Raw genomic sequence first — 24,433 nt, 5'->3', positions numbered from 1 at the left:
TGCCATCCTGAGGTATTCTAAACAAGTGACAAATCATTAACAGCAAGTCTCTGGATCTCCGTGAGTGAGCTCTGTGGCTGCTCTGGAGGGAAACAAGAGCAGAGTGGAGCGAGGGAGATCTGAGTAGGCAGAAGCCGCTGCATTAATGACTGGAATGCCAGCACTGTGTACCTGGGATGACTGCAGCATCTTCACTTTCACCTTCTTCTCAGAGGTGTTGCTATGGGTACCATTTCAAAGTTGTCACAGGAAAAAAGAGCAGAAGGTAGACTGATGAACAATATAAGGAGGTAAAGGATATGCAAGAGCATAGCAATATGAAGACATCCTTCCCATACAAACATGTTTGTTACAATACTTGGATAGGGACCCATTAAATATGGAGGATGGCAGACAGGAGAGTTGGCTGAATTGTCAACAAATGACAAATAAAAGGTGATTTTGAACTATTTTATGCCCTCAATTATCTGTAAGATAATCATAGAACTGGACCTTTATCACTCAGGTTACAGTCTTTTGTCACTAAAGTAATTTATGAGATCCTGGGTATTGTATGCATGTGTGGCATGTGCGTGTTTTTGTGGTATGGAAAGACTTGGGAAAGCTGTTCATTATTTTAAAGGCTATGTTTTTCTGCACTTTTTTCAAACTTCTGCTCCCTTGTATGATCAGAGATTCTGTGAAAGTACCAACTCTCTAGCATTCTGATTCTGAAATTAAATGATGCTATAACCTTCCATCCTGCAAAATGTTAATCATCATTAGCCTAATTCTCTATTTCTCTCTGTTGCACTTTAGCCTTTGAACAAAAGTCAGGAAAAAATTATTAAGAGCATTTTAACAAATTGCAGGATTTCAGTGATTATGTCACAGTTGTCAGATTCCTTCCTAGCAGAGTTGGAAAAGTGACATTTTCTTAGTCTCCCAAGTTTATTCAACTTATTAAAATAGCATAAACAATGTTGAGGTGGAAAACAGGTTTTCCTACAAACCTTTATATTGTATTATAATCTTGGAGTCCAATCATGTATATATTTATAGGGGACATTATTAAAATTACTCTGGTGGAAACACAGAGCAAATTCCCCTCAAAGTTTGTTTGGAAACAAGTTTATATTTATGGGTCATGTGGCATTCAGCCTTTCCAGACTGGTTTGAATAATTTCTGTAGAGATACAGGTAGGTTTTTTTGTTATTTTGTTTTTATTGTCTTCCCTTTTTATTTATTTATTTATTTAATTTATTTATTTATTTTTTACTTTTGCTCTCCTACTTTAAAATCATGGTAGTTGTTCAGGATGTCAACCAAAATAACATTCATAATCTGAAACCATTGCCCATTATTTTCACACATATATCATATAACTGTCATTGGAAACTAAATTCTGAGGTGATTTGACCAAGCTCTTGGGAGTCTATCACAGATGCTTTTCTACAAAAAATATGTTTTTACTAAAATCATACAAAAGGACCCTTGGCTCTGACCCTACTGCATATTTATTTTTTGTAGGCATCAATTTACTCAGGCAAAGAAACAGGAGAAGTTCTTAGAGAAAGATGAGGTCCTAACTTTTAGACACTCCTCTTTTTTTCTGGCTCTAACTTAAGGTCTAGATCTGTTAGAACTAGAAACAGATATTTATGGGAAAATGAAATTGAATTTGACTGAGTAGTGAGAGCTAAGACAGATTAGAAAATACAGAGTAGATCTAGTCTTTATTCATTAAATTTGTTCATTTATTCGACATTTAGAGAACAGCTATCATTCACAAGATACTGTACTTGGCAGAGATAAGCGAAAACAAATAAAAGACCTCTTTAATGGAGCTTACATCTAGAGGATGCAGTCTTTATTTTTTGGCCACATTGGTGGGTGGCATGCAGAAGTTCCTGGCCAGGGATCCAACCCCCACCCCTGCAGTAACCAGAGCCTCTGCAGTGAGAACACTGGATTCTTATCCTGCTGGGCCACCAGGGAACTCCTAGGATGTGGTCTTTAAGTAGCTTATTTTATAGTGCTGTGAGTAGTATGAAATGAGATGTCCAGAAATGGGTGAGATAGGGATATAATTCACAGAAGGGTTTCCAGAGTATCAAAGAAAAATAATTCTTTAATTTTCAATGCTTTTTGGATATTAAAAAAAAAACCAACTTGAAGTATTAAACACCACAAGAACACATTGAAGCTTGTAGGTATTACATATTTACCACCAGGCAGGGTAAAATGGGACCAATGTAAGGAATGTGGTTGGGAAAACCTTGAGATAGACCTCAAAATCTGGAACTTCTTTACCTACATTTACTATTTCCTTGAAAAGAAAATGTTCTTTGATGAAAGTCACTAATTATTCCTATGAATTGTGCCATTATGGCAAGTAAACATTAAGAGGCTCTTATAGTCATTCCTGGGTTTGTCTTGTATGATATGGACATTTTCTGTAACAGAATCCCTTAAAATTAATTATTATCTTTTATTACAAGGGTCATAATAATTTTCCTTCCAACTATGATGTGAAGTTGCATTTAATCCAATAAGAATAATATTGGGAAGTGATTGTTTTGAAAAGACCGTTAGTTAATTTAAAATCTTTTTTGTTTTTGAATTTTTCTCACTTCCCCAGAGTTGAAAGTTGTCTGGAGATAGGAGAAACATCTGGGCTAATACAAAGTTACTAGCTCAGCACTTGTATTTATTGAACAATTAATAATGCCACCTGTCATTATTAGTGACAATAAAAGTAGTGCATGTTAAATCTTGCAAAGTAGCTGGAGGCCATCAAGTCATTGTCCTTAATACCACAATTTTAGTAAATTTTAGAAAATGACCCAGCTGATTTAAAAGTTGAATTGAACATATTTAACAACCTCCAAATATATTACAAGATGATTATAAATTGCTTGTGGATTTTTTTATACTCAAAAAAAGGGTCAGTTTTTACTACAATGTAAAATTTAGAGCCTTTATTGAAATATGTCTTCAAGAAAGCTGCTAAAAATTTTTATGAAACCATTAAATATACAAACACTTGTAAAGGACAGTGTATCTCTATATACATGCATATGTATATGTATGAGTGTGTGTATGTATATTTATATGTATTTATATAAAGCATGCGTGAATACAAGCTCTTATATTTATCTATACATATGTCTGCCCCTGCATCTGGAAGAATATATTTGTGTTGGTATAGAGTTGGTCCAGTGTTCATAACCAAATGCAAATTTTGACTCTTCGAAGCACATTTTCATATTTGCATCTCTTCCTTTCTCAGTAGTTCTGCCAGTTGGTGTATTTCTTTGCTTATTTCCACTTTTTCTTCCTCTGCAGCATCCCCCATGAAGTGGCGCTGAAAGATCACGTTAGCACAGTTCCATGATGTGAAATACCACAAGTCTGCAATTTTTCGGTCTTGAGAGCATCGCTGGGTTGAGAGGATGGAAATCTTTCAGTAATTATACCAGTTTGTATTCGTCTCACATTTGGGACCAAATACAAATCCGATCCACTCTTTCTCACTGTGAATATTCATAAAAAACAAAGTGCCAATTCTGGGCTAATCATGTATGGAACCAAACATGTTGGTGAGTCCTAAGTATATACTGTATGTATGTATACATGTGAATATATATATTTATATACTCTAAATTTGCTTGTGTCCTCCTCTGTGCAATTTGTTTGTTTAGTATAGGGGTTGCTGTTATAATGTGTTAATAAGCTGCTGAAAGCTTGGCACCTATTACTTGAAATGACAGCTATGTTAGAAGCCTATTAACACTCATAGCAGCAGCTCTGCAGCTACTAGAAATGAATTTCAAAGAAGGTAAATGAACAAAAGCAATTTATATCTCTAAGGAAAGCAAATACCATGCCCAGAACCATATATATACTTTGGAAATGTACAGTATATAAAATGAAAAAAAAAAAAAACAACAAACAAATCTCTTCCAGTTAAAGAAACAGCGGAAGAGAACTTTGGCGAAAGGAAAACTGCCTAAAAGATTTCCAAACAACCTTGAAGACATAAATGTTAAAAGATAACTTCCTCTCTTTGTTTCTATTGTATTTAAATTAGAACCATGTCAAACTTAGTTATAGGAATAGAACAGGACAGGTAGAGGAAATTCACTTTTCTTTCAGTGAGAAAAATTTAAATCATCTGGATTTAGCCCAAACTTTTTCTTAGTCTCTGAACTTAGAAGGACACCATTTGCTATTGTTCTCTGAGGCAGGGCACTTTGAGTCAGTTCACCCTGTCTTTGAACTATTTTAATTACTTTTGACTGTCTCTGAAATTTTACAAAATGGCTAAAAGTCCTGGGTAAACCTTAGCTATGATAAAAAAAAATGGTAATTTAGATTGGGAGTAGTTTTTTTGTTTTTGTTTTTTTCTCAATGATATAGGCTGTGTGTGTGTATGTGTGTGTGTGTGTGTGTGTGTTTGTGTGTGTGTGTGTTGGGAAGGTTGTATGCTGATATTGGAGAGAGGACAGTTCCATAATTTTAGGCTAAACTTGGATTAAACTATTAATTTTTAAGGCCCTTGCTTTTGAAATCAAGTGAAAGGAAAAACATCAAAAGACTTTTACATTTCAAGTTATGAACAGAAATTAGATATTTCAGACTGCTTTCAGAGTTTGTATAAAACTAGCAACCAAAGGATCTAATAGGCAGTGTCATCCCTAGAATAATTTACATTATTACCTTTGTCTCTAGTTATTGCATTGCCTTTAACATTTAGTAGCACTGTCTTTGAATTTATAGCACCGTCTTTGTATCATCTGTGCATTGATCCTCTGCCTTCTACAAAAAAGTCTTGAAGAGTCTTTGGGAGTGATTGAAAGTGGGTGTATACTTTAAAAATATGTATGAATGTAAACTCAAAACCATTCTCAACGTGTGTGTGTCTATGCGCATGCATGTGCACACATGTATGAGCCCTAATAAGTTTGGGACAGATTACTTACTATAATGTCAGGGGAAAGAGGTAAGAGGAAAGGCAATTATTTGTCATTGAGACTCAAGGCAAAATATGCTTTGAATATTGTCCAAATGGAACTTCAGTTTTCTAGACAAGGAGACACTAACTAGAAATGCTCTTATGTTCCATTAACTAAAATTTATGTTTACCTAGCCCTTCTGTACATCAACAGTACAATGACAACTGATACTCATTTTGATTATCCTAAAGGGACTCAAATGAGGTAAATTTTTGCTTTTCAAATTATCTAATAGTTTATTTATGCTCAGTATTGTTTGTATAAAGTGATTTAAAAATAGATTCTAACATCTTAAAAATATATAATTCATGTATGACAGATAGTAATTCTTATTATTTAGAGTAGCTGAATAACCCAAGAACCCTACTCTAAGTCTAGTAGAGAACAGGCCAAACTTTTTTTTAGTTGATTTTTTTTTTTTGTATAATTGACTTACATTGTTGTGCCATTTTCTGCTGTGTAGCAAAGTGACCCAGTCATACAAAATTATAACTTCCGTTTCTAATAATATGTTCCATCATGGTCCATGCCAAAAATTGGATATAATTCCCTATGCAGTAGGACCTCCTTATTACCCATTCTAAATCTAATAGTTTGCATTTACTAACCCCAAACTCCCAGTCCATCCCACTCCCTCCGCCCTCCCCCTTGGCAACCACAAGTGTGGAGAATAAGCAAAATTTAAATGAAGCTGCATGTATTGGAATTTTCTAAAGACATATTCAGAAATGCCAATTACCAGTTGTTTGTGAGCTGTCCAATATTATAATGTTCTGAAATTATCTATGAAATAGAATCTGGTCATTCAAACAATAGCAAAAAAACAAAGGCTATGTAACATTAACATTTCCAATGATAAGTATTAATTTTATTCTTTTACTTTTTAAAATGACTTTAAGATTTTATTAAAAATATAATATATATACAGAAAAATTTATGAAGCAAAGGTATGTAGTTTAATGATTTACCATGCAGGAAACACCCAGGTGGCCATCTCTCAGGTGAAGAAATATCTATTGCAGCATCTCAGCAGTTTTCTAACCACTGCCTTCCACCTGCCTCCCATCACAGTAACCACCATCCTTCTTTTCATTTAGTTTTATCGCCTAAAGTCAAAGTGTAGTTGTTATCTGCTTTTAAGACTTATCTGCTTTTAATTAATTAATTTATTTTTTTGCTTTTTAAGGCTGTCCCCAAAGCATATGGAGATTCCCAGGTTAGAAGTCAAATTGGAGCTGTAGCCCCAGCCTACACCAGAGCCACAACAACATCAGATCCAAGCCACATCTTCTACCACCACAGCTCACAGAAACACGGGATCCTTAACCCACTGAGCAAGGCCATGGATCGAAAATGCATCCTCATGGATGTTAGTCAAATTCCTTTCTGCTGAGCCATGACAGCAAACTTATTTGTTTTTTAAACTTTTAAACTTTTTAAACTTATATAGATCAAATCATACAGTATGCATTCTTCTGTATCTGATTCCTTATGAAGTTCCATGTTGCAGGAGCTGTGTAATATTTTATTGAATGAATGGATATTTGGGTAGTTTTCAATTTTGAGCAATTTCACATGCTACCTTAAACCTTTCATGTATTTCCCTGTACACATGTGCCTGAATTTTTGTTGACATCATCCATGAGAGGAATTGCTGAGAGATAGGGTATATAAATGCTCAATTTTGGAAGATAATGGCCATCTGTTTTATAAAGTGGCTGTGCCAATTACTCTGCACTTCTATTAGAGAGTCTCAATTTCTCTAATTTTATTATCATTAGTTATTTGTCATCTTTTAGAATAATAGTCATTCTTATGATGTCTTGTTGTGGTTTTAATTTCCTCTTCCCTCATTAGTAATGGGGTTGAACTCTCTTTCATATATGTATTGGTTTACTTTTTGTGAGTGGCTGTCTTTATTGATTTGTCCCAATTTTCATTTTTTAAGTGTTTTGTAAAGGAGCACTTTATTAGTCATATGTTCCATATATTTGACTGTGTGGTTTATCTTTTTATCCTCCAATTAGTATATTTTGCTGAACAGGTAATTTATTCAAATTTTTAAAAATATGGTCACTTTTTTCTAGATATTATATTTAATCTAAATTTTCAAATTTATTGGCATAACATTGTTAATATCTGTAGCATCCATAGAGAAGCCACTTTTTAATATTGATATTGGTTATTTATGCCTACCATTCTTTTTACTTTTATTAGTTTTATTAGGGTTTATCTATTTTATTAATCTTAAAAAATTTTTTTGTTCATATTCCTTATTGTATGTTTGTTCAATTTGCAATTTTTCTTCTTTTCTTTACATACTACTATCTGTTCACTTTGGGTTAAATTTCTGTTCCTTTTATAATTTAAACGATGGATGCATACTTCATTGAGTTTTAGTTTTTCTTTTTTTGTAATATATGCATTTAAAGCTATAAATTCTGCTTACAGATAACTTTAGCAGCATTCCATAAGTTTTAATAATTCGTAGTTTCATTATCATTTAGTTCAAAATATTTTCTATTTCATAATTTGATTTACAAGTTAAAGTCTATTGCTTAATTTCAAAATATACAATTTTCTAAATTTTTTTTTACTTATTTCTAGTTTATTTTCATTTATATCAGATCACATATTCTGTATGATTTCATTTTTTTTCAAATTTATTTATTTATTTATTTATTTTGTCTTTGTTGTTGTTGTTGTTGTTGTTGTTGTTGTTGCTATTTCTTGGGCCGCTCCCGCGGCATATGGAGGTTCCCAGGCCAGGGGTTGAATCGGAGCTGTAGCCACCGGCCTACGCCAGAGCCACAGCAACGCGGGATCCAAGCCGCGTCTGCAACCTACACCACAGCTCACGGCAACGCCGGATCGTTAACCCACTGAGCAAGGGCAGGTACCGAACCCGCAACCTCATGGTTCCTAGTCGGATTCGTTAACCACTGCGCCACCACGGCAACTCCTGATTTCATTTTTTTGAAATTTGTTAAAATTGATTTATAGCTCAAGAAAGGATCACTTTTGGGAAAATTTCACATCTGCCTGAAAGGAATATATATTCTGAAATGACAGCCATGTTTTACATGTTTCAAACATGTTTTTTAATGATTATATTGTTAAATATTTCTATAAGATTTCTAATTTTATTTATTTATTTAAAATTTATTTTCATTTTTATTTTTTTGCTTTTTAGGGCTGCACCCACAGCATATGGAGGTTCCCAGACTAGAGGTTGTATCAGAGCTACAGTTGCTGGCCTATGCCATAGCCATAGCAACACAGAATCTGAGTCACGTCTGCAACCTACACCACAGCTCACAGCAACACTGAATCCTTAACCCACTGAGCAAAGCCAGAGATCGAACCCACTACCTCGTGGCTACTAATGAGATTAGTTTCCACTGCACTACCATGGGAACTCCCAATTTCTAATTTTGTCTGGTGTTTTATCTGTTACAAAGAAAAACCTTTCGTTATAATTGTCAATTTGTCAATTTGTCTGTTTGTTGTCAATTTTTATTTTATCTGAGGCCACATTTATAATTGCTATAAATTTCTGCTGAATTACACCTCTCATCATTATAGGGTCCCTCTAGTCCATTCATGTTGTTGCAAATGGCAAGATTTCATTCTTTTTATGGCTGAGTAATATTCTATTGTGTGTGTATATATATATCACATCCTTTTAGGCCAGTTATCTGTTGCTGGGCACTTGGGTTGTTTCCCTGTCTTGGCTGTTGTAAGTAGCACACAACTATGAACAATAAGGTATGTGTATCTTTTCAAATTAGAGTCTTTGTTTTGTCTTCCAGATATATACCCAGGAGTGGGATTACTAGATAATATGGCTGCTGCTCTATTTTTAGGGTTTTTAAAATTTTTTTTAAGGAAACTCCATGCTGTTTTCCGTAGTGGCTGTACCAATTTACATTCCCACCAACAGTATACCAAGCTTCCCTTTTCTCCACACCATTACCAGCATTTATTATTTGTAGATTTTTGATGATAGCCATTCTGACCAGTGTGAAGAGACACCTCATTGTGGTTTTGCACTTCTCCAATAATTAGCAATGTTGACATATTTCATGTGTCCACTGACCATCTATACATCTTTTTTTGAAAAGCATCTTTAGGTCTTCTTCCCATTTTTTGATTCAGCTGTTTGTTTTTTTGATATTGGGTTGTATGCGCTGTTTGTATATTTTGGAAATTAACCACTTGTCAGTTGAATCTCTTGCAAATATTTTCTCCCATTCTGTAGGTTGTCTTTTATTTGTTGATGGTTTACTTTGTATTCTTTTTAACATCTGACAATCTCGGTCTTTAATTGAAGCATTTGGTTCACTCATATTTAATGTATTTATTGATATATTTGGCTTAAATCTACTATTGTTTCAAGTGGTTTCTATTTTTGCTGTTAGCTCTGTGTTCCTTCTTTCTCCTTGCTGTTTTCTTTTGGAGTGATTACTTTTCATAATTTTACTTTTATTCTGTTGGCATAGAAGTTATAAATTCATATATTGTCCTTTTGATTATTATTAATCGATGTTCCTATGATCTTCTTGAATAATTTAGTTTCATTCCCCTTCTCCTTCTCCTATATATACATATACATGAAAATTTAGTTATTTTTACAGTCAATATTTGTTAATATTTACTATAGTATTTATGTTTTGTAGGCTTCCATTTTTCTCTTAGTTTCCAGCCTTCCACCTAAGATGATTTTCCTCTTATGAGGAAAAACCTAAAGTATGAATTATTGTGGATCTATAGGTGACAAATTCTCTTAGTATGTCTGCACTGTCTTTGTATAGCCCTTATTCTAGGGAAGTAATTTTTATTCTAGAAGAATATTTAAAGAAAACTGGACTCTAAGTTGACAGCATCTTTTTTTTTTTTTTCCTATTCTTAAAGATACTGTTGTGTTATCATCTGGCTTCCATTGTTTTTGTTGGGAAATAGGCTATAATCTACATCTTTTCAGTGGTTTTGCTATTATATATCTTAGGATAGTTTTCTTTATTTTTGTGGGGTTCATACTGTTTCTTTAATCTACATCTTGGTATTTTTCATCAGTTTTAGAATAGTCTTAAGCCATTATGTCTTCAAATGGTGACCTTGCTTCATTCTCTTTCTTCTCTTTCTCAGACTTTTATCTATATATTTCAAACTGTAGATCATTTAACAATATCTTCTATATGTAAAGAGATCTGCAGGAGTTAAACTGAGCCCCTGTAAGTCTGTTTCTATTTTAGTTTTGACTATTTTTAAAGTTAATGGTATTTTTGTCTCTCAATGTCCCTGGTTAGTTTTTGTTTTGTAGGTGAAAAATTGTTTACAGAAATAGTACGATACCTAGGATGATATCTTCTCCTAGATAAGCTTTATTTGCTTCTTCCAGATGCCTGGAGAATATTCTGTAGGAATTTGCATTCAGGGAAGTTAATCTAACATCTGGCATTGAGAGTTTTTAAAGCTGACCTACAGCCATTCTAAGGTATAATCTAATTCTAGTTTACACTTGGTCTTACAGAGTAAGTACAGTGTTTTTAGATCCTAACCCAAAGCAGGGGGAGTTCATAGAGCCTCTTTCCTTGGAGTCCCCTGGACTCTGATCTTGGTCGCTCATACTTAAGAGGCTTCCCTTTCTTAAACTAACAGATGCCTGGAAAAGCAACCCTCAAAATGCATTTGTCTCCCGGATCTCTGTTCTCCCCTAAATCATCTTCAACTAATAATTCGTTGCTACTTTGTTAGCTCACCTATGTATTTAAACACACACACACACACACACACACACACACACACATTTTTTTTAAGGGCCATATCCGTCACATATGGACGTTTGCAGGCTAGGAGTCTAATCAGAGCTACAGTTGCCAGCCTACACCACAGCCACAGCAACGCCAGATCTGATAAGTGTCTGTGACCTACACCAAAGTTCATGGCAACGCTGGATCCTTAACCCACTGAGAGAGGCCAGGGATCAAACCTGCACCTCATGTTCCTAGTCAGATTCATCTCCACTGGGCCACAATAAGAACTCTCTTAAACATGTGTTTTTTTGATGTGCATTTTATTTAGCCTTCCAGAATTCCTCAGGGGACATTAATCTGAATTACCTAGTGTGTTATTATCCAAAGTGGAAGTACTCTCCTTACATTTGTTCTAAATCTTTCTTTTATAAGTTTGAATAGTTTCTTGGTTAGAATTTTGATTAAATTTTATGGAAATTATTGATTACTTACACAAAATAAACTGGAGCATATATGTCAATATTTTATATCTTGTTGATCTAAGTCTTACTATAATGCATATCTTCCCTCAGGTTCAGAAGCAGAAATTCTGACACAGATACTTATAAATGTTTTTTATTGAGAAGTGTTCCTGGGAAACACAGATAGGGGGTGAGAAAAGAAAGGATGCAAGATCCAAGAATTGTGACTTTGGCTTCATCATGCAGAGGAGCTCCGAAGATCATATTGGTCACACCTCAGGAGAATTCCAGGTTGGGGCAAAAGAGGCTAGAGTATTTTGACCCCTGTACTTCTCAGTCATTATTTAAGAGATGTTCCCAAGGTGGCATAAATCTCCATACTTCCTGTTCTCCATTTGCAGATGCAGAGACTGACTGCAATGAAAACACACTTGAAGCTAGTGTGCATGGGATTAGTAAAGGAATCTAAGTAGGTATGGAAAGAGAAATGACAGAGGCTATGATCACCTTTAAAGGTCTGTCTTAATCTATGTCCATGAATGTAATTTAGGGAGCCCACAAACTTCAATGGGAAGAAAATATACTTGCATTTTTACTAATCTGTAATAAAATTTAGCATTTTCTTTAATTATGAGAGGAGTAATATTATCAGTATGTGTAAAACAGTACATGTCCTTAGCATGTAGGACATAGCACATAATTAAAAAATTATTCAATATATTTCATTTTTTAAAAATGTATGAAATAAAGAATATTGAAATTAAGTTTAAAATTAGTATGTGAACTACCCACATTTCTTAAGTGAAAATTCTGAATTTGACTAGAATGTGAACATGTTGCTATACTCTCTGATCATCCAGTATGGAGTTAAGAATATAATACTGATCTCTTTTACTAGTCAAAGATATGATAAGGATTAATTTCAAAAGACAGCCACCTCCAGAGACCTGGTTAATGTTGTATAAAAATAATCATTACTAATATGGAGTATTTCCCTTATAATAATTATGTATAAAGAGGCCCTACATTATTTTTTTTATAGTCACATTCTAGGATTGTTATAGAAGAATGGATTAGAGGGTGTATCTCAGTGACTTTCAGCTCTTATTTTCTAAGATTCCTTAGATTTTCTAGCAAACTCCATGGTTACAAATACTTAGGAAGAGAAAGAAAGGAGAGAGTCATTTAAAAAAACTTGCTCTAACATATAATCAAGCACTTTTATTTAACTTTTACATTGCATTTTAAAGAAAAACTTTTTAGACAATTAATATTTTTCTAAGATTAATACCTATACAGAGAAAGGATGTCATCCACAGCACTGTAGGGCAAAAATGTTGTCTAGAACCAAAAGTTAAAACAAACAAACCAAAAACCCCACTAAAATTCCCTTGTCTCTGCTGAGCCAAATATCAACCCCAAAGTCAGAGATTATGAATCCTTTTGAATCTTATTCTAACTTTATTTGTGGAATATAGTTTTACATCAGGAAAGTGAGCTATCTTGGATCTTCCCAGAGGCAATTTCAATACTGAAGAGCCCAATGTTATAGGCAAGCCTAATGTTATAGGCAAGCCTAATGTTATAGGCAAGTTGGGTAGTTACAGTGGTTTGGCACCATGAAAAAGCAGTACAAATAGGCTATTAAGTATTTTTGATTTATTCTATTTCCTTCCTGATGTGAAAGATACCTGCCTATTTTATGGAAAGTCAACTTTTTCTTTAAAGTGGTTACTTCCAGCTTGATGATCTTTTGAAAACTGTGAAAAGATTCTCAGAAACTTGGAAGTTCTATGAAGACTCATCCTTACTGATTTATCTTTCACCTCAAGTTCATGTTTATTTGGGGTTAATATGTACCTTCTTTGAAAGACTGTTCAATTCCAGTCATTTCCTGAATTGAGTAACTAAATCTCAATTATATTCCTAGCAGACTCTCATTTCTTCCTGTACTTTGTGTATTCTTCTCTGGGCCGGGAGCTTCTTCGTATATCAAAGGCAGCTTTTTGTAGAGAAGGGAGACGTGCAGAGGCAGAGGAGCCTGGAACCTGACCTTGTGTTACTGCCTTTGCTTGAGAAACCTGAGAAGTTAAAAACACTTACTAAATAATTCCCTTTAAATCAGAAGAAAAATGATTTTTTTTACAGTTAACAGTTAGATGCATGATGATTAATGTTTTCAACCTTGAGGGCAAACTCTGCCTGTTGAGTATGAATTTTTTATTTCTGTGTTTCAAGTGAAAAATATCCTGGGGTCCTTTTGAATTTCAAACAATTAGTCCAAATTCAAAATGTATTAGGTTAATTATATATTTTTAATCTAATTTTAATATTCTTTGACTGTGAAATTGATAAGCTAGCATGTATTTGCTCTTAAAATCTTTCAAAGTTTATAACAATTTTTATCCCTTTTAAGTGGCATTAATGCTTAATGATAAAAGCCTGACCTAAGGAGGAGATAATATTTAAGAGCTATATCAACCCATTGGGCCGGGATGTAAACTGTCTATCTGGTCTGCTTTCTTCCCCTGAGTATGTATTATATGTTCTGGAATTTAGTGTGGAGCTTCCTCCTCTGGGGGACAATTGACTCAGACAAAAGTGAAAGAGTAGGCAGATGTGAATGCCATCATTAGTTGTAACATTTGTTTCATAGACAAAGGGACTAATTTATATGGTCTTTGTATAGGGGAATAAGAGGTAACCATCTATTTTCCCTGATAGGAACATAGGAGACAGACCTGTGTTATGATCCCAGCTCATCTATGTTACTCTGGGTGAGAATAATTTTCTTCAGCTGTTAAATGTAAATAATAAAACTTACCTTAATATGTGCACATCTTTTTAAAAAATGGAAGGGTATACAATAAATTGTTAATGGTAGTTATCTTAGGGAGATGATTGTATTTGTCTTTTACCTTAGATTAAAATAAATTAAACAAAAAAAAATATATAACAGTCTTATAGGGCTATTTTAAGGTGTGTTCTCAAAAAAAGGTTTTTATCGAAAAGGCATCTTATGTGAAATTTTGTTACGTAAATATATGTATCTGGAGCTGCTCTGCTGGCCTTGTCTTCCTTCTTCAAGTGGCCCCTCAAGCATCTCCATGAAGCCCTGGGCTCCAGGGAATAGAGATAGAAATCAGATTTTATATGGGTTAATGGAGACCACTGAAATAAAGGGTCTTGAACCAAGCTAGCTAGGTAGTATTTATTCAAGTAATGCTAGATATTAATGTCGTTGTTAGCAGTTGTTTTTAGATTTCATTCTGAGAGAAAGAAGTATAATTTACAAGAGGGAAAATGAGATAACATGCTCTTTCCTAGAAGAGCATTTAGCAATTCCCAGACTGTATCCTGGAAATACTTTAATTGGTGAGTCCATATTGATGGTCCAGACTTTCTGTGTTGAGCCTTCTAGTGGTCAACCAGTGTCATTGGTTTAGGATTGCATAGTTTTACTTTTTCCAGTTGAAACCAGTAAAAGAATATGAGGGTGACTGAAGTGTAGCCAGCTGAAGTGTGGCAAGCTTGTTCATGTTGCTTCTTCCCACGGGGGCTACCTAATTAGCCCCCCCGCCCCCACCCTTAAAAGCTGAGCCTTTCCCTGTCTCTGAGGATGATACTTGACTTTTGGCATAAGTATAAAGAAGGTCTAGCTCACCATTTGGTGATTCAGCGTAAGTCACTGTTATTTTTAAAACTTTCCCTCAATTCTGAAAACCAGGCCTCCCACTGTGTGCTAGAACTGATTTGAATTGGCTTATGAAAGTCAATCGTTCACTTTTGAGGAATTTTGCAAGCTAGTGGATGTCACATAGATAGCTTGAAATCAGCCATGTTGGAAATATTTACACTACAGAAATTGGCAAACTGTAAAAAACAGAGCTTTCCCCTGGAGAGTCAGTTGAGTATCTATCAGAATATCACAAGTTTAGGAACTAGCCACCAACTCATGCTCCAGTTCTCATAATTGGAGCTTTATTCCCTAGACCGAGTTCCTGCCTTTGAATCACATAAAGATTTGTATCTTTTATTTTCATCAGACTTCCCTCCAATGGCAGGAGTTTGATCTTATATCCCATCTCTAAGCTAGGACCCTACTCCCCATTACCTGCTCACAGATCTCTCCCAAGGCCTGTCTAGTTAAGATTTATGGGATAATATCACCAATACAGTAGTCACCCCTCACATGCATTTTCACTTTCTGTGGTTTCATTTATCCACAATCACAGTCTGAAAATTCCAGAAATCATAAGTTTAAAAATCACATGCTGTTCTGAGTAGCATGATGAAGTCTTGCCCTGTCCCACTCTGTCCTGCTTGGGAGGTCGGTCATCCTTGGTACCCACTGTTAGTCACTAAGTAGCTAAGTTATCTGATCTGCTGTTGTGATATCCCAGTGCTTGTGTTCAAGTAATTCTTTATTTTACTTAATAATGGCCTCAAGGTACAAGAGCAGCGATGCTGGCAATTCCCCTATTCTCTTACTGTGCCTATTTTATAAATTAAACTTTATCATAGGTATGTATAGGATAAAATATTGTACACAGAAAGCTTGAGACCATGTGCATTTTAAACAACTAGAGGTCTGTAACATATGCCCCATAGATGGGGGGGGGGACTGTTGTACCTAGATTTGCTTATCTCACTGGTATGTCTTGAACCACCATCTTACATTCCTTATTATGTGTTATTCAACCCCTTAGGGCTTGTCCTAATGTCCACTTATTAACTTCCTCTTTAATTCATGTGTTTTTATCTCATCATCTGAAATTCCTTCTGGTCTGTTGTTCCAGGTCTCCTTTGTCCTAGTCTGCCTCAATTAACTGAACTAACTCAATAGTCTTTCTATACAATTAAAAAAAAGTTTTGAATATACTCCTCCTAGAAATCATTTCCCATATTATTAGGCTTTAAATTATTTAAATGTAATTTGTTAGTGGTTTTAATTTTAAAACCTAATTTGGCATTTTAATAAATAATAACATTTAATATCCATAATGAGGGTTCACCATATACAAAGTATTTAATTTCTTAACACAGCACCTATATTTTCTCATAAAATAACTAACATTAATTGTTGCTGTCTATGTCCCAGACACGGTTCTGAGTACTTTGCATGTATTAATTCACTTAATCCTACAGAATTCCTGTGAGACATGTACCATTATCATCCTCATTTCACAAATGAGGAAATTGAGATAGAAACCATGGAGCTAATAAATGACAGGGTGATGGTTTGAACCAGAACCATCTGTCTCCAGAGTCATACTCTTAACCATTCTATTATCTTGCCTCTTCCTAAAATGAAGTACAAATCTGTTGTTTATGAGAACCTCCATATTCTCTTATTGTTAATGTTGTCAGTTCACCCTACACAGGGGAGAAATGAGGAAGGTACACCCTTACAAAAGATCATCAGTCTGAAAATTCCCTCTTATACTTAAGGACAGTTGGGGAAATGACTTAATAGATTGACTACTGAACTGCATAGAATCACAAGTTAAGAAGTAAATATACTACCTTGCTTTCTGTTCCTTCGTTTTAGTTTTTTTCTTCAGTTATAGCAATATTCAATGCGGCTGGCTATAGCAGATGCAGAAATTAGGGAAGGAGTTGTATGCTGACTTAAGCAAAAGAAAATCTAAAAAATTCAATATAAAATGCATATGTATAAACATGTTAAAATTATTTTTATTTTATTTGAGCATAAAATTAAATATATAATATATAAATTAAATATATAAATATGTGTTTCTTAAAATGTTCATACTCTCTGATAGAACTGAGGTTCTGGAGCATCATTAAAACTAGGATAATTCTGAAACATTTTCTGTAGTGATATTTTTGCCATTTATCCTCAGAAAAATAACACCAAATTGTACCTATCCAGGCCATAACATTTAGCATATTGAATAGGAAATAATGAAACTGAATTGCAGCAAGACAAGGATGAATATTCAATAGTTCTTAATCCTAGGGTATTTTCTGGAATGTTTACAGGAGAAAATACAACCTAGCAGATTGAAACTGCATTTAAAGAATCAACTACATTTAAAAAACTTCTTCAGGGCTACAAGTCTAGCAAAGAACTGAGTGATTTACCGACTATTCCTAATTCTAATTCTCAGTCTCACTCATAGGGTGAGAGTCTCAGGGTAGAACCTAGAAAGCAGAAAGGGGTGGATAGTATAGGAACACTTTTTTTTTTTCTCTCTCTCTCTCTTTTTCCTATTTTAGGGCTGTACCTGTGGCACACAGAGGCTCCCAGGCTAGGGATTGAATCAGAGCTGTAGCTGCAGGCCCACACCACAGCCACAGCAATGTAGGATCCAAACAGCTTCTGTGACCTACACCACTGCTCAGGGCAACGCCAGATCCTCAACCCACTGAGTGAGGCCAAGGATCGAACCCTCATCCTCATGGATCCTAGTCGGATTTGTTAACCACTGAGCCATGAAGGGAACTCCCAGGAACTTTTGTAAATGTCAGTTCATGTGTAGGGGTTGTATCCTCCTTGGGGCTTTCATCACAGCTCCTTATCAGTGGAATTCATGGAGAAAAATGTGTGAAGACCGTGGAAGCACATTAAACAGCCAATTGGAGTCCCTAAAATGTGATTTCCACTTTGGAGTCTAAGCAAGTGATAGACCCCCAGTAAGCCTGGGCTTGGTTTACTATGTTAACCCATTTTCTTATAGCCTATTGCTATAACAGAAGAATAACAGGAGAGAGTTTGTTGTTTCTTTTCCTGAATATTATCAATGGGAGAAATGGTTGGGCCTCTTAGGGATATACTTGGATTTATTCCGTCTGGCCCAAAAAATACAATTATCATCTGTTTCATCAATTTCCAGATGAAGAAACAGAGATTCAAATGATGTAAATGATAGGCATATATAGCTGGTATATGGTCAGTTTGAACTACAGACCTTGTACATTGTTCCAAGTATTTAAATAGTGCTTTCAGCCCACATTTGTCAAATTTTTACAGAAAAATATTTTGTAGAAAATATTTATCTATAATACTCATGCTTAATTAACATCTGTTGAATTGAATGAGAATGAGGGAAAAACCCTGACAAGCATTCATAGCAGAGGCAAATCTTTTGTGCTTTTCCTTTCTGTCTTCAGCTGGCACTTCCATTCTCTTCACTGCTCTCTGATCTGGTGGCTGGGGCCACTGCTTGTCTCCTAAAGGCACAATGTCTCCTGCTTTGGTTTTCTACTTGCTCTGCTCAGCACCTGCAACACCCAGTTCCCCATCTGTGCTTCGATTTCCTCTCTTCTTCTCAAGATAAGGTACTCCTCCCCTGCCCTAGACCCTCAATGAAAAAGTCAGATAAACTGATCCTTGCTGCTCTCTATCTATAAGGTATTAAGCAATACCTAAATCAAGTTAAATTAAGTATTTCCTTAAGGAAATACTTCCCAGGCTATAGAAGTACCTGACAGGAGCTCCATTTTCAGTCAGGGATACTTTGGTGTGTTCAAATCCAACAGTCAGAGGCTTAATCCACTTATACATAAGGCCAGCCCTGAACATTGGGATTTATTTAAATACCCTCCAGGGACACTCAAGCCATCAGTGCTGCACACAGAGAGATTCAAACCAAGCACACATACTGACATTTTCCCACCCATGCTTCCCTAGATGCTCATAATATTTAAGGCCAAGCGGATGTCAGGAACCCCCATGAGAATGGAGCAGCTCCTCTGTGAGTCTGCTTAATGGAGCAACTGGCATTTCTTAGTCTGCCAGAGGAGTGGTGAATGCAGTGACTTTGCAAAGTCTCTAGGGGTTTCTGTTAGCTTGGAGCCCCATAGAGGAGTCTGTTCAGATCAGATCCAAACCGCCTAAGAAATCAAGTACGTGGAAGACTGGACTCTCTTCTTTCTGCCTCATCTCTCAGCTGCAAATCTCTATCTTTGCAAGGGGCAGCAAACAAAGAACTGCCACCACTTATATCTTAGTATCAACATTTTCACAGGTACTTTCTCCTTTGACCCTTACAAGTATTAGTTCTCTCTCTCTCTCCTTTTTTTTTTTTAGGCCTGAGATTATTCTAGGACTTTTCCAAGGCCACCTAGGTACAGGTAGGACAGAGCTATTTACTAAGATTTTAATTCATGTTTTGTTCTCATTTTTGGCAACCTCACCTTGAAATGGTAACCTGGACTTTTTGTTCTCTATCCCTTTGTGATGGAGTAAAAATCAAAGTAACCCAGCTTTGGTTTCTAATCTTTGATTCTAGGGAAATAGCAATGAGAGCCTTGAAGGGGAGGAGAATTGTTGCTGCAGTGAGTATGAAGGGGAAGGAAGATTTTCCCAAAGGAAGCAAGAGTGATCCAAGATAACTTGGATTGGTATTTTCAATTCTTCACAGAGCCTTGGGGTGGAAGCAGGGCATCAGGAGGAAATGAATGTGTGACTCACCTAAAGAGGCTGGTTCCCAGGCTCCACAAAGATTTCCAGCCCAAGAAGGTGGGCACATGCCTCCCTCTTAGGGAACAACATGGGCTTGGACAGAGACCATGTCAGGGGTGATCAAAGAGCAGAGAGACCACCATAAATGTCTACTTTATATAAAATTTCAAAACACTGATGTCATCCTGGACTGGGAGAGATATGCTCTAACAACTGGGATTAGATTTGATGGGACAGTATTACTGACCTTGGATCCGGTCTAAGGACCTGAGTTTGCTGAAGTAGAGATTTCAGAATGGCAAATTTGGTTGTATTTCCATAGCACTTACTTCTCACAGAATTTACATGTAGATGGATATCAGTGGGGAAGATCCAGTTGTGCCATTCTTATTTATACTTGTGGCAAAAGAGAATCCAGCCCCTGTCTCTCTTTGGATTTTTTCAGTATTTTAGTCTCTGGCCATGAATCACATTTTGTAACTGGATGACTTGATCAGTAAGCTAGTATCAGCGATCTAGGATGCCTGTGTGGGCAAGGCTAAGGCAAAAAAAAAAATGGAGCTCATGAAAAGAAGTCGATGGCTTTCTTTGGTGGGAATAATGACACAAAACACACTGGAGGAGACTGCAGGGATTGCTTAAAAATCAAGTGCTTATTAGATTTTCCAATTCCTTGAACAACTTCTGATACATTCTAGACAGTGCCTTCTACATATACTCCCTGCCTTTTGATGATAAAACATAATTTTATTGTTATGGTGCTTCATAGCAGAAAAATGTTCATGATTCTGTGTTTCAATAAAAATCTTTGATCCCTAACTTAAATTAAGCTGAGGCTAAGAACTAGCCTACATTTTACATATGGTATTTGGTCAGTATACTAAAACAAAACAAAACAAAAGCAGAGGGGTTAAACAGGAAGTCTCTCTTACATGCTAATCTCTCATCTCCTTTTTCTCCTTGTCTTCTCTCTTCAATATACAGACCTCAGAGAAACACTGCAGAACCACAAATTACTGTGGGGTGCAACTCCTGCTTAATAATGACATCCCGTAAGTTAGCAAAAATCTGCCAACATCTGCAAGCTCCTCTACAGAGTTGTGAGTCAAAGTTAAAAATCATGTGTGACAGTGCTGTGGAAGACACAATTGATTCCAGTCTGATTGTGTCAGTTCCAAACAGAGACAATATTGATGATGCTGAACAGTAATCTTATTGGGCTTGGACCCAACTGCACATTGGTCTTTGTCAACTCATTATTCCTCTATCAGAGGGATCTCCACAGATTGATCTTGCCAGCACTTCTTGATGTGTCTCACAAATCACTGTTCTCCTGTTGGCAGACAGATTTGAGTATTGCACAGTAATTGCTGAGCTTTTTCCCCCTCTCTCCCTGCCTTACTCCCTGCTAGGAGACAGCAACTACATATCACAAGTCATTGTCATATGAAAGACAAAAATATACTAACAAGATAGGGTACGAAGGTGTGCAGTTCTGGTGATGCCAAGAGCTTTGGCCATACCACTGATGTTTTTTGATTGGCAAAATAAAGTATTAAATCTCTTTTTCCCTTTTAGACAGTTAATTAGAGAGATTCCAGAACTTTTCATAAGTCTGCAGCATCGCCTGTAGGAAAGTTCAATTCTATAGTCCAAGGGTCTAGTTTGGAAGATAAATGTTGTCTCTGCATTTTTTAGCAAGTTTGAAAAGTGTATTGTCTCATAAGTTATGTTGGGTGGGAAGAGTAAGGTGATAAATATAACATTTTGAATTAATGACACAATTTGACATTCCCCTCTAGATGTAACGGCCTTCAAAAATTAGTTATTAACCTAATTAATCAATAAGATACCAAATACAAGTGGATTTCTGTGTTTCCAGGTAGATTTGTCAGGCTAAAATCAGGCCTTTGTAATGGTGCCACAGTTAATATTCTTCCTGGATCAGAGCCTCTGACAGGCAATGTGTATCCATGTATTTGTTGGATTTTCTATCTAATTGGAGGGGAGCAGCACCAAGGATGATATGGGATCGTGTAGCTCAGAGTATGTGTTTGACATTACATATGTCCTCAATCATAAGGATTTGTCTGGTCTGGGAATTCATAACGTTATGAATTAGCAATAGGAATTTAAGTTCCAAACTTTTAAGCAGTCATTGCACAAAGGGCCCATAAGTTTATATCTTTTGTAGTTTAAACAGCAAGAACTGCTTATGTGATCTTAACACATATGGGAGATGAACACTGAGGCTGCTGGCTAAGTTTGCTACTTTCCTTCTGGACTCCCTTTAACTTTTACACTTTCCCTACTCAGACCTGTATTTTATAAAGAGTCACCAAAAAGATAGCTCTTCTACAAGCTTACTGCAGGTGAAAATTGAATGGAATTAACTTTTTGGATAGGGTATTATGGGGGGTGGGTCCTGATAATGATATCTGTGAAATTAGCAGAATCCCCACTATGACTTCTTCTTTGCTGTCTGTCACTTCTGGAGTTGGTAGTGTTCTTTTGGCAAGAACCATTCCTGTACAACAAACTTCATGATGAAGGCATTTGGTGATGCACTGACTTTGGTTGGAAGAGCTGAGGGTTGTCCTTGCACTCTATTCCTCACACAGTTGCACAGTTGTTCCCTGCTCCTCCTTTATGCCAAAAAAACTGTAGTTCACTGAGAGTTTGTGTGATGAATCTGCCTAGTAAAACTCAGATTTCCTTTATTGATTTGACTCTACTTACTTTGCACATCTCTCTTGGGTTGGAGGAGGTAATTGAGTGTTAGGGTTTGGACTTTTCCTGCTGGGGTATGAGGCAGCATAGGGAGGTAAAAATAAACATACAATGGTTAATTGGGTCCACATATGAAGCTTAATTATTCCAAAAGAACATGAAAGCAAGAATTATCCCAGAGGACTGACAGTGCAGATGATGGAGAGTTGACTGTTTAGAATCCATTTGACACCGCAATCAGAGTCACCAGAGATGAAGGTGAAAGAAAATTCACATTTTTCCTCCCCTTCCTTGAAGGATATTTTTATATTGATGAAAACTGCACAGCTTGATCACCATGGTCAAGCTTGAAGATACTCTGAAATGAGAAGGACACCTCAAGTGTTCCTCCTCATTCTTGGTTTTAGAGAGTCCTGGTGTTGCTGAGCTGACTGTATTCATGAAGGAACACCAGATTGAGAAAAGTGTGTCTTATTTTTTTACCATTGACTCGTCATAGAAGAACAAAGTATCTTTTTCTCTCCAACTTCAAAAATTGGCAGAGTTCACCACATAAAGAAAGCGTGCTCACTCTGAGCAGCAGTAGCTATCATTATTGGAATACACTGGTGGTAATGTTTTGTGGTTTGAATGTGCAAGTATCATCATATATCATCACTAAAAGAAAATCAGAAAGCAAATGAAAATGTAAACAAATAGCAGCAAAAAGTCCATACGTAAAATACTATTTTCTTTTTGCCTATTTTGTCATTTTATTTATATATTTGAGGGGTTGAATTTTATTTTTTGTTTCTGGCATTTCCTCACAACTTATTTGGGTCATCTATATGAAGTGGATAATAGATGTGTATACAGAATTCTTGAAGATGAGAAAATCCAGAATCAGAGGAACTCAAGGGAGGGGTCTTGGTATGATTTTCTTAGGCGTGGTATTGATGCTGTCATGTTGCTGTTGAGGCTATCAGATGACTTAGCAGTTGCTTGTGGCTTTCAAAGTTCTAAGAAATAAAATACAATAAGACTTCTTATGCTTAGGAAATTTAATGCTGGCTTTCATCTTGTTCCAAGATGCTATTTTAAATCTCAAACTAAAGGATAGCACAAATATTCTATATTTCTCCAAAAAATCCAGAAATCCCTGTTAAATACGTTTATTGAACCCCACTAAACTAGTGAGTCCCTCAGTACTTTCCTTCCAGATTGGAGATGTCTTATTAGCAGTTTGGCCTGAATACCAAAAAGGTGTAACATTCTTGATTTGAAGCCTACACTTCTTATGTTAGGTAGATATCAGTACTAACTTCATGGGTATGTGACCCATGCAGTCAGCTTCATGCTCTGCTGCTGCCATCTTGAGATTCTTAATTTTTGAGCAAAGAACCCCATATTTTCCTTTTTTAAATAAATTCTATTGGGGTATAGTTAACATAGAAAATTATGTTAGTTTCAGGTTACAGCAAAGTGAATCAATTATATACATACATATATCCATTCTTTTTCAGATTCTTTTCCCATATGGGTTATTATACAGTATTGAGTAAATTACCTTGTGCTATACAGTAGGTCCTTGTTACCTATCTATTTTGTGTATAGTAGTGTATATATGTCAATCTCAACCTCCTAATTTATCCCTCCCACCCCACATTTTCCCTTTGGTAACCATCAATTTGGTTTCAAAATCTTTGAGTCTGTTTCTGTTTTGTAAGTTCTTTTGTATAATTTTTTGTTACCCACCTTTTCCTTTTGAACTGGGCCCCACACATTATATAGTCAGTCCCATTAGGAACCTCTGATTTGCTCTCATACTACGTTGCTTTCTTTCTCCTTCCATCCCTTATGAGCAGAAGGAATGTAGAGATCTGTAGGCAGAGAAACATAAGGGAGTTGCCTGGCCTTTAAGCATGTCTTGTGTTCAGCTGTCCAGACCAGCACCCAGGGAGACCCAGCATCATATTCCAGGTCATACACAGAGCCATCATATGCCTCATCAGAATCCCTTCCCAATGCTCTTGATAATACTGTTCCAATAGAACAAGTCAACGTTTTTGTCCTTTAAA

Source organism: Phacochoerus africanus, chromosome 2 (genome assembly GCF_016906955.1).
Source record: "Phacochoerus africanus isolate WHEZ1 chromosome 2, ROS_Pafr_v1, whole genome shotgun sequence".
NCBI classification, from domain to species: domain Eukaryota; kingdom Metazoa; phylum Chordata; class Mammalia; order Artiodactyla; family Suidae; genus Phacochoerus; species Phacochoerus africanus.
This window is presented reverse-complemented; position numbering follows the sequence as displayed.